This window comes from Pinus tabuliformis, chromosome 6, assembly GCF_031772625.1.
Source record: "Pinus tabuliformis cultivar Carrire ecotype Pingquan chromosome 6, CPIR1, whole genome shotgun sequence".
In the NCBI taxonomy this organism is placed as follows: Eukaryota; Viridiplantae; Streptophyta; class Pinopsida; order Pinales; family Pinaceae; genus Pinus; species Pinus tabuliformis.
Genome location: NC_142292.1, coordinates 743,072,775 through 743,084,784, shown reverse-complemented (window position 1 = coordinate 743,084,784; position 12,010 = coordinate 743,072,775).

Here is a 12,010-nt window from a genome sequence, read left to right as displayed (position 1 = left end):
CAAGTTCACTCAATGTCATGGTAAACTTGGAAGTGTTGGAATCACGGTTGCCTAGGATGATATGGTGAGTCTTGCTCTTCTAGGACTCCCAAAGAGTTGGCATAGTTATCAGGACTCTGTCAATGGTCAGGAGAAGTTGTTGGATTGGAAACGACTGTGGCAGACTTGATGCAGGAGGAGATCCATAGGAACACCATGGATGGCTCTTCATCAAATACTGATGATGAAGAGAATTGTGCCTTAGCAATTAAGGCGAAGAAGGGGAAAGGGAAATCTTCCCATTCCAAATCAGATTCTTATCATGGAGGTAAGAAGAAAGACATGACGAAATTTAAGTAATTTCATTGTCATGACATGGGTCATTTTGCTACAAAACTTCCACTCAAGAAGTCCAAGAAGAATTCCTCTGGAGGAGTGGCGGGTGAGGCTTTGGCCTTTCAATTCAAATTGGACTTTTCCCTCATTGCATGCATGGTGGCATCAATGATCGAAAGTTTATGGTACTTAGACAGTGGAGCTTCATTCCACATGATTGGTGACAAAGAGTTATTCAATGATTGGGAGGAGAAAGATCTCCAGATGCATATCGATATGGGTGACGATGGGAAGTATAGTGTTACTGGATTGGGCATAATTACTTTTCAGAGGAAGCATCACTCACCTTGAAGAATGTTATGTTTTTTCTTAGGCTAAAGAGGAACTTGATATCCATTTCCATGCTTGAGGATAGAGGCTATTGTGTGATCTTCTCGAAAGGAAAGGTGTTCCTTCAACACATAGCCACAGGTGAGGGAAAGAAGATAGGGATTTAGGTGAAGAATATCTATAAGATGGAGGTAGAGGATTGTGTTGCTTTGAGCATAAAAGCATAAAGGATGTAGAGCCAAGATGTTGGTGAGTTGTGGAACAGGTGATTAGGCCACTTTCATCATGGGGTTTCAAAGACATTGCAACAAAACTCTACCAGTCTTCCCAAAGGTATGCCTGAGCAAGTTGATACATGCAAGGGGTGTACTTTGGGAAAATACACCAAGTCTTCCTTTCACAACATAGATATTCGAGCAGAGTCTATTCTAGAGCAACTCCATTCATATGTGTGTGGACCATTCTCAACAACGTCTATGGCCAAACATAGGTATTATGTTATATTTTTTTATGACTATTCTCGTAAATGCTAGATAGTTCTCATGTAGAAAAGGGATCAGACTTTCACAAAGTTTTGTGAGTTTAAAGCATTGGTGGAGAAAGTGTCTGGCAAGAAGGTTAAAGCTCTACGGAGTGATAATAGTGGTGAGTATGTCTCAAATGAGTTTAATAACTTCTATGCAGTGGAAGGGATTAAATGGGAGTTGACGACACCCCATAACCCTTAGAAAAATGGGGTGGCCGAGAGCAAGAACAAAAGCATAGTAGGGGAAACAAGGGAAATGTTGTATGATCAGGGCCTACCATTTCACTTGTGAGATGAGGCATGCAACATGATGATTTATGTTCAGAACCATAGCCTACATCATATTCTTGAGATGAAGGCACTTGAGGAGGCTTATTCTGGTAAGAGGCTAGATGTTGGTCACTTCAAGATTTTTGGGTCATTGGTATATTTCCATGTGACCAAAGATGCATGGAAGAAGCTTGAGCCGATAGCAAAGTTGGGGATATTTTTGGGCTACACTGATACACCTCACAACTATCAGGTGTACTGATCTTAAATCACCCATAGATGACCTTAGAAAAATAATGAAGGTATTACAGACTCAAGTGTTGGGGTGTGCCTATGTTATTTTATGCAATGGATCGATAAGAATGTGAAATACATAGACACTGAAATAGTAAGAGAACATAGTAAGAAAACACATAAACACAACAAATTTAATAAGGAGTTCACCCAATCCTCTTGGGCCACGTCTCCTGGTCCAGTCTTCAATGGTGGCATTTCTATTGTGTCTTAAAGCAGAATTTTTACAATAAGGAGCTCAATTTGAGTCTCACTTAACAGATGATGATCAATAGGATTGTACTTGGATTCCCCAAGTCTCTAGAGTAAACAAAATCCCCTTACTGAATCTTGGCCTCAACTGGTCTCAGTGGTATGAGTCCAATTTGGTACTCAATACCTGACAGGTATACACAGAAGAGTTGCTTGAACCTCTCAAGCCTTCTCTGGAGTTCACAGACTCTTGGACTCTCTATATCTCTGTCTGCTCGATGTTTCCTTTGCTCTGCAGGTCAGCTTGACTTCTCTGTTCTCTGCAATTCACTTCTTTCTTGCCTCTCGGCTTTCTGCTTCTCTTTCTCTGCCTCTGTCTTTACTCTTTGTCTGTTCATGGCTTAAAGCCAATCTGCTCCCTAACTGTTCATTTCCACTTCCTAGCTCTCTGGATCTCCTGCCTCTACCCGATGGAATTCCCCTACTCTGCATCATCATCACTGTGTAACGCTTCATAGAGAGGTGGCCACTTGTTTCGTCACGAACTAGGTGTCAATTCTCTTTGAACGGTCATTATTTTTGTTACTCCAAGATTGCCCGTGAAACTGATTCCTCTGCTAGCTCAACTGTCATGCCAGACCTCAAAACTTATATGACTTATGCTATTTCCCCATCGAATCTGGTCATCCATTGGATCATTTCTCCATCATTGATTTGGAGCCTCTAGATCCTACGGTCTCCGTCCATATCGGGCGGGTGAGTGGAATGACCTTTACCCATGCGATGTGAGCGGTTTTCTCTCTCATCCGCCGGACATGTGTCACCCAGTGTATGGCATCAGGTGGGACTCGATCGAACCCGCTTACTTCTTGAAACCCTTCCGATATCCTGCCAATTTTAGCGTGGGACCCACCTTCTGATGGAATCGGCAATTTCCGTACAGTTTTATTCTTTTCCTCGTGACCGAGTGCTTGGGGGCTTTCCTTCACTGAGGGGGATGCCCTGCAATACACAATTAGTGCTTAGCGCTAATCACGTATCAGAAACTGCCTCTGTTTTTGGATTTGACCTCCTGTTTGTCAATTTGTGCCAGTGTACGGTCACCATGGGCCAACGGTTTGCGCGCTCTCACCGAGGGTCCTCATTGTTCCGTGCTGACCAAAAATTGCCATTGTTTAGAGGTTATTTCTGATAAGCTCGATATCCATAAGATTTTTAAGCTTGACATAATTTGAAACAGTCATGAAAACTTAGAGAATGTTTAAGGATCCAATTTGGATGACATCCTTCCCACTGAAAAAGCTTTTGGACCACCAAAAGTTGGTATTCAAGCATCGACTAAGTGAGGGCATAGTTGTCTCACTTGTCCAATCTCTATCCACTTTGCACTACTTGGCTTTGAACCCTTGAGTCCAATCCTAAGGTACTCAACATCTCCCCTATGCATCATCCTTACCTTCCTGTCCAGAACTGTGTCTTCCTACAATTCATTGAGATATTCAGGTAATAGATCATCAATAGAAGGCAATTGACTCTGCTCTTCGAGATCTTCAATTGATGAAGGTTCAAATAGTATCAAGATGTCTGCATTAACAACTAAGTAGATGTGCATGTATGCTGGTAAATCAAGGTGAAAAGCATTCTCACCAATTTTCTCAAGTATCTTGAAAGGTCCATACCTTATTGGCTTTAACTTTTTACCTTCACCTTGCATTCTGTCTTTACTGATATATAGCCAGACTTGATCACCAACTTGGAAACTATGCTCCATCTGATGCTTGTCATGACTTACCTTGTACTTGGCTTGGCTCTTTTCAATGAACTTGGTTGCCTTGTCCACGTCACTATGTCCATCAACTGCTATGTCTTTACCAAAGACAAAATCTAAGGGAGACCATGGTGTGAAACCAAAACAGGTCTCAAAAGGAGATCTCTGCGTAGAAGAATGTTTTGCTCGGTTGTAAGAATGATGCACATAACACAAATGTTCATCCCAAAGTTTGGGATGCTTGTTGCAATAGCCTCTGAGCAACTGGATCACTGTCCTGTTGACCACTTCTATCTGGCCATCTGTTTATGGATGAAAGGTTGTTCTTTTCTTCAGTTTGGTGTCCATTAGTTCCCACTGACTCGACCAAAACTTCCCAACAAATTGGGTGTCTCGATCAGATACAATGGAAATGGGTAATCAAAAATGAACCATACATGCTAAAAGAACAACTTTGCAGTTTGTTCAGCTGTAATATGTTTATTAGAAGGTATCAAAATACACATTTTGCTCAACCTATCCACAACAACATATAAATAGTCATGACTTTCCTAGATTTAGGTAATCCTTGAACAAAGTCCATGGAAACACATTCCCAAGGATGAGAAGGAACTGGTATTGGAGTGTACAAGCCTAGTTTTCTATTGTTGGGATTGCTTTTAGCACACATGGTACACCCTCTTACATATCTAGAAACTGTCTCCTTCATTTTTGGCCAAGAACAAAATCTTTGTAGTTGTGCAACCATTTTACTTATCCCAAAGTGACCTGATATTAGAGAAGTGTATGCTTCTCTAATTATGTTTACTCTTTCAGTTTGTGGAATGCATAGCTTCCCACAATGATGCAAGAGTTGGTCCTTAATGTGATAATCCAATTTTTCTACTTGTTTTCCTTGACTTAAAGTTGCATATACATCTGTAAAATCTATATCTTGAGCATAGTGTTCAATGTAGCTCTCATGCAATACTAAGTTATGCTTAAGTATAGTATATGCATTTATAATTGGTCTAGACAACATATCTGCAACTTTATTGTGTATGCCCTTTTTATATATGATGACTAAATGAAACTGTTATAGAAAACCCATCCATCTATAGTGTCTTGATTGCTGCGACTTAGTTTGAGAGTGTAGATATTGGAGTGGTTGATGATCAGTATGTATAATTGTCTCTTTGCCCATTAAGTAATGTTTCCACTTTTTCGCACTCTGTACTAATGCATACAATTCTTTATCATATGTGGGATAGTTAACTACTGCAGAATTAAATGTCTCAGAATGATGACATATGGGTTTATCGTGTTGTATCAACACTACTCCCATGGCATAGTCACTGGCATCCATTTGGATCTTAAATGGTCTTTGAAGATTGGGCAGTGCTAGTACTAGTGCTATACTAATCTTTTCTTTGAAGGTGTCGAAGGCTTTCTGCTGTTTGCCTCCCCACTGAAACACCTTGTTCAATCCTGTTAAAGCATGTAAGGGAGCTGCAATTAAGCAAAAGTTAGAAATGAACTTTCTCCAATATTGTGTTGCTCCTAAGAAGCTTCTAACTTTTGTAGCAGATTTAGATTTAAGCCAGTTTACAATGACTGCCACCTTAGAGGGATATATCTTCAATTCACCACCCCCTACTATATGTTCCAAATAATTCAAAAATGTTTTGCCAAATTCACATTTTGAGAGTTTAACATAAAGTTTTTCTCTTTACAAAACATCTAGTGTCTGCTTAACATGCTTTAAATGTTCTTCCCACATTTTGCTAAATATAAGAATGTCATTTAGATATACAATAACAAAATCATCTAGAAAAGGTTTGAGTATGTCATTCATTATTCTCATGAAAGTAGTAGGAGCATTAGTTAAGCCAAAAGGCATAACTAGCCACTCATACAATCCCTGCTTTGTTTTGAAAGCAATCTTCCATGCATCTTGTTCTGCAACTCTAACCTGATGATATCCACTATGCAAGTCTAACTTGGAAAAATAAACAACTTCCTTTAACTGATCTAATAGGTCATCTATGCAAGGAAGGGGATAACAATTTTTTATTGTTATCTTATTCAATGCTTGGTAATCAATGCACATTCTCCATGAGCCATATTTATTTTTCACCAAAATGATTGGAGACCCACATGGTGATGTGCTAGGTCTGATGAACCCCTTCTCAAGCAACTCCTACACCTTCTTCTTGATTTATGCATTCTCTAAAGCGGACAAACTGTACATTTCAATGTTAGGCAATGGAGCATCTTGCTGCAAATTAATATCATGCACTATTTCCTTTTTGGGTGGCAGACCTTTAGGTTCTTGAAACAAGATACCATATTCTGAAACAATTTTTTCTAAATCAGCTTGTTGTTTAGCATCATAGCCCTTAAATACATTGGTTTTAACAGGTTTCTTTTCTTTTACAACCATCAGTAAAAATTGTTTGCATGAATTTACAATTCATTTCATCTGCCCTGAGTTTATGAGAGTATAATTATTCTTGAGCTTATGAGCTATTACAATATATTCGATTCCATCTTTAACGAGGATATACTTGTTCTCAGCTCTATAGCAAATATCTTTTCTATCATACAAGTAGGAACTTCCTAAAACAATTCCACATATATCCAAAGGAACTATATCTAACTCAACCTCATCTACAAATGCTAACCCAAAAGAAAACTTAAGTTTACATTGCCTATTCACTTGTAGTTGTGCTTTATCACTTAACCAACCTAATGGGTATGGTTTCTTGTGAGTTGTAGTCAGTAGTCCCAAGTTCTTTATAATTGCTTCAGAAATTAAATTTACTTGTGAGCCACTATCAAACAAAGTATCAATCTTTTGATGCCTGGAAATAACTCGAATATGGAAAACCTCATGTCGTTTTATCTCATTTTCTTCATTATTAGTAGATTATGCAGAATTACTAGTAGATGCTTTAGAATTTTTACCTTTTATACCTATGGCTGCAATGGTTGTTTCATCTCCTAAGTCCAACCCCAAATCTTTCTGAATAGCTACAACAGTCTTCTTCTTCTTGCCCTTGAACTTCTTATGTCTCAACTCTGGATGCAGAATGCAACAATGCTCATCATCATGCCCATCCTTCTTATAGTGAGTTCATGAAGACTTTCTTTTCTATGTAGTGTTGGCCTTCATCTCTTTCCATTTTTGTTTTATTTTCTCCTTATTCTTGCTTGCAATGGGCTTGGATGATCCCCCAACTTCTGGGTTCCCATTCTTTCCTCTAGCTTCTAGATGCATAGCTTAAACAAATGCCTCATCTATACTAGTGGGATTAAATATGAGGATAGTGTGCCTCATGTAGATGTGTAGACCACCTATGTACTTCAACAGAGTCTCAAGTGAGTCTAATGAAATTCCTAGAATCAAAGCTCTTTTCCTAAATTCTTGGGTGTAACCTTGTACACTTTTCCCTTTCAATTGGTGAAGAGTTTGCCAGCACATCATGGCTTGATGCATGTAAGCTAGTGGATAGAATTGCGTTTTGATTGCAGAAACAAATTCACTCTAGACAGAAAGAATCTTACCATGTTTCTTCATGTCATCTTGTGTCCTACCTTCCCACCATACCAAGGCAGTGCCTCCAAGGCATAGGCTGGCCAGTTTAATCTTACTCTTGTCTGAGTCGATACTCTGCACTCTGCAATAAACATCAATTTGTCTAATCCAATTATCCAGCTTCTCTGCATTCAAATCTCCATCATATATTGGTAAATCAAATTTAACATCTACTTTAATCACATATGTCTTATTTTTATGTTCAGGGCTATTAGGAGGTGTGAGAAAGTTTTCTTCTTTCCCTTTTCCTTTTGAGTGGTCATGGAGGAGAGACTCTTCTTCTCCTTTATCTTGTTTGGAGCTTGATGAGTCTTCATCTTTATGGTTCCTAAAGTCCCTATACATTTCCTCTACCATGGACCTCATGGCCAAGAAACTATATATAAATTGGGGGTCTGGTCCCAAGGGACTTTCTTCTAACATTTCCTTCTTGGAATAGACTCTTCCAATTTTCGGGTTAGTTTCAACCAACTCTCCTTCTCCTAATTTAAGCTTTGATCTAGTTAGCATTCAACCAAAAAATCTAGCACAAGCTTGCCTAACCTTAACAACGTAGAGATCTGATACCACTTGATACGAAATCACCCATAGATGACCTCAGAAAAATAATGAAGGTATTATAGACTCAAGTGTTAGGGGGTGCCTATGTTATTTTATGCAACAGACTGATAAGATTGTGAAATAAACAGACACTGAAACAGTAAGAGAACACAGTAAGCAAACACATAAACACAACAAATTTAATAAGGACTTCACCCAATCCTCCTAGGCTATGTCTCCTAGTCTAGCCTTCAGTGGTGGCCTTTCTATTGTGTCTTAAAGCAGAGTTTTTACAATAAGGAGCTCAATTTGAGTCTCACATAATAGATGATGACCAGTAGGATTGTACTTGGATTCCCAAAGTCTCTAGAGTACACATACTCCCCTTACTAAATCTCGACCTCAACTGGTCTCAGTGGTATGAGTCCAATTTGGTACTCAATACCTGATAGGTATACACAGAAGAGTTGCTTGAACCTCTCAATCCTTCTCTGGAGTTCACAAACTCTCGGACTCTCTCTGTCTCTATCTGCTCGATGCTGCCTTTGCTCTATAGGTCAGCTCGGCTTCTCTGTTCTTTGTAATTCACTTCTTTCTTGCCTCTTGGCTTTCTGCTTCTCTTTCTTTGCCTCTGTCTTTACTCTTTGTCTGTTCGTGGCTTAAAGCCAATCTTCTCCTTGATTGTTCATTTCCGCTTCTCAACTCTCTAGATCTCCTGCTTCTGCCTGCTAGAATTCCCCTGCTCTGCGTTATCATCACTGTGTAACGCTTCATAGAGAGGTGGCCACTTGTTTCCTCATGAATTGAGTGTCAATTCTCTTTGAACGATAATTATTTCCGTTGCTCCAAGATTGCCTGCAAAACTGATTCGTCTACCAGCTCAGCGGTCATGCTGGACCTCAAATCTTATATGAATCAGCCTATTTCCCCGTCGAATCCAGTCATCCATCGAATCATTTCTCCACCATTTATCTGGAGCCTCTAGATCCTATGGTCTCCATCCATATCAAGTAGGTAAGTAGCATGACCTTTACCCGTATGATGTGAGCAATTTTCTCTCTCATCCGCCGAACACGCATCACCCATTGTATGGCATCAAGTGGGACTCGATCGAACCTGCTTACTGCTTGAATCCCTTCTGATATCCTGCCGTTTTTAACGCGGGACCCACCTTCTGACAGAATCAACGATTTCCATACAGTTTATGCTTTTCCTCGTGACCAAGCGCTTGGGGGCTTTCCTTCACTGAGGAGGATGCCCTTCGATACACAATTAGTGCTAGTCGCGTATAAAAAACTACCTCTGTTTTTGGATTTGACCTCTCGTTTGTTAATTTGTGACAGTGCGCGGTCACCATGGGCCAATGGTCTGCGCACTTTGACCGAGGGTCCTCGTTGTTCCGTGTTGACCACAAATTTCCATTGTTTAGAGGTTATTTCTGATAAGCTCGATATCCATAAGATTTTGAAGCTCGACATAATTTGAAACAGTCATGAAAACTTAGAGAATGTTTAAGGATCCAATTCGGAACAACAAGATGATAAGGGTTCGTAGGGATGTAAAATTCCATGAGGAGAAGGCCATGTGATTTTCCCTTGAGAGGGAGCTTGAGCTACATGGGGATGAGGAGATTTTAGCTCCTACGGCTGAGGAGCCTCAGTGTTAGGTCCCTATAATACTATTGTATTCCCTTATTATTATTGTCATTGTAGCCCCTTATTGTTATTGTTGTGCCCATGTTATCACCATATTTTTATTATTGTGCCCCATATAAGCCCACTATTGTTATCGTTGTGCCCTTACATTATTATTGTTATGTCAGCTCTGAATATATTGTGACCCCTTAGACTCCTATATGTAGAAAGGTGGTATTGTAATTTGTATCATCCAAGAATTGTTCATTTGTGTAATGTAAAGGAGGTTTCCCTCTCGAAGAGGCTAATTTTGAAGTCTTTAATCTATCTTTTCTTCTATTTTGTGAGCTAGTTTCATAAAATTTGGTATCATAGCTTTGGATTCTAGGGTTTCATTGCTTCAAATAGGTCATCGTGGAATTTTTTCTATAACATTGTTTCTACGAAGTCTCAGAAACTAACATTAAAAACCATTCTAGCTGACATCTTGACAAACCTTAGGTACGGATTTTGGATCTTTTCTTGTTATATTTTTGGAGATATGATCCACAAAAGTTATGGTTTTTGTAGGCTCTCGAATTATATCTCAAATAGGTGACCTGGGGAAAATCGTCATAACTTTCTCTCTGAGCCTCAAATTGAAATTTTGTAAAATGTTATAGAAAGAAGACTAACATTAGGTGTCTTTGTATCATTTCCAGGTCCGAAGGTTGAAACAGTGACACGTGGCACTTTGTGCAAGTTCGCTCTACTAAACTATTCTATAATTCGGTCATCGTGGGAGATTTGGGATAATTTTCTTGGAGAATCCAATCTTGGTCAGACTTGCGGGGTCGAAAAGAGGACTCCGAGGACTACCTTAGGATGAAATGTCAGACCTTGGAGATCCAAAATTATAGAGGTACAATAGATTCAATATTGAGCTCCTACAAAGCAAAAATAGGTGTGTAGTCTTTTAATAATTTAGCATAAGTTTGGTTTGAAAAATTAGTTTGAAGGAATCCAAAGGATATAGTGAAGCATAATTATTATTAATTGATGCCCCGGAGAAAGAAAATGGAAACACCTAGTAAGCAGCCTAAAATCTCTAACATGACTCATGAATAAGAGCAAGAAATGCAACATGATATATCAAAATTACGATACCAAGTGCAATAAATTTCACTCTCACAAAAAGTAACAGAAGCTAAGATGGATGGTTTAAAGAAAGGCATGGAAGCTAAGATGGATGGTGTGGAAGTTAAGATGGATGGTTCAGAAGTAAAAATTGAAGGTTTGAAGAAAGACATGGAAGGTTTGAAAGGAGTTTTGGTAAAGTTGCTACAAAAAATGCTTCCTAATGATGAAAAAGTAGTAGAGAAAAATCATAATGAGAACAAAAGAAATTTTAGTCATGATTTCATAGACTCTAACGTTGGATTGAAGACCCACCATGTTCCAAATATTGATATGAGGAAGTTTGATGGCAAGGATCTCGTAACATGGATACTATAAATGGAGCAATATTTCGATCTCCATAATGTGCAAAACACACAAAAGGTACACATTGCGACTTTATATTTGGAACCCAATTAGTTTGTATGGTATCGATGGCTTTTCTCTCATAAACAAATTGTCACTTGGGAAATTTTTACGAAAGAAATGATAGCACATTATGAGGATATAAAAAGCAACACCTTTTTTAGCCAATTGATAAATATCAAACAAAAGGGTTCAATGGTGGAGCACAATGAGGACTTCCAAAAATTGAATATAAGGGTAAAAGATATTCCAGAGGAGCATAGGATTGATGTGTTCATAGGGGCTTTAAAGGATAGTATCCAACATGAGGTTCGTCTTTCGTAACTTGATTCATTGGAGAAGGCATTCAGGTTGACAAGAAAAAATGAAAGCAAAATTATGGCAATAAGGAAGCCTACCAATCACAATAATAAATATGAAAGTGTTGTTTCCCATAGCCTTCCACAACCTACAAGGTTGACACCACAACAATTGGAAGAAAAAAGAGTAAAATGGATTTGTTACAGTTGTTATAGAAAATACACTGAAGGTCATAAGTGTGGTGAGAAGAAATTATTTTACGTCAGGGAAAATTTTAAGAACCACCCTTAATTTAAATGTATAATAAATGGGCTAATCCCCATGATACATAGGAAAAATGGGAGGCAATTTTATCAATAATATAATATGTATATATAATTTTTTCGCCGAATCTCTCACCAGATTATATTATCTTGTACAGTGATGGAGAATATTTCACTGAATTATAAAATCTTGTAAGAGCTTGGCAAATCTTTTACTGAATAATAAAACATTGTGAAGTCTTGGCGAATGTTTTGTTAAAGTATGAAACCATATATGATAATAAGAAAACATATTCATTAAACTATAATATACTAACATACATGTTTGGAAAAAAAAAACATAATTTTCTCTTCCTACAAACAATGTTCCAAGTTTCAGTGGCCATGTTTGTCAAGGTTCTTACAATACACTCTTTCATATCCTTCTATTAGTTTTGATAATATTCCAGAACAAAATTCTTGTAGGTGTTGATATTGACA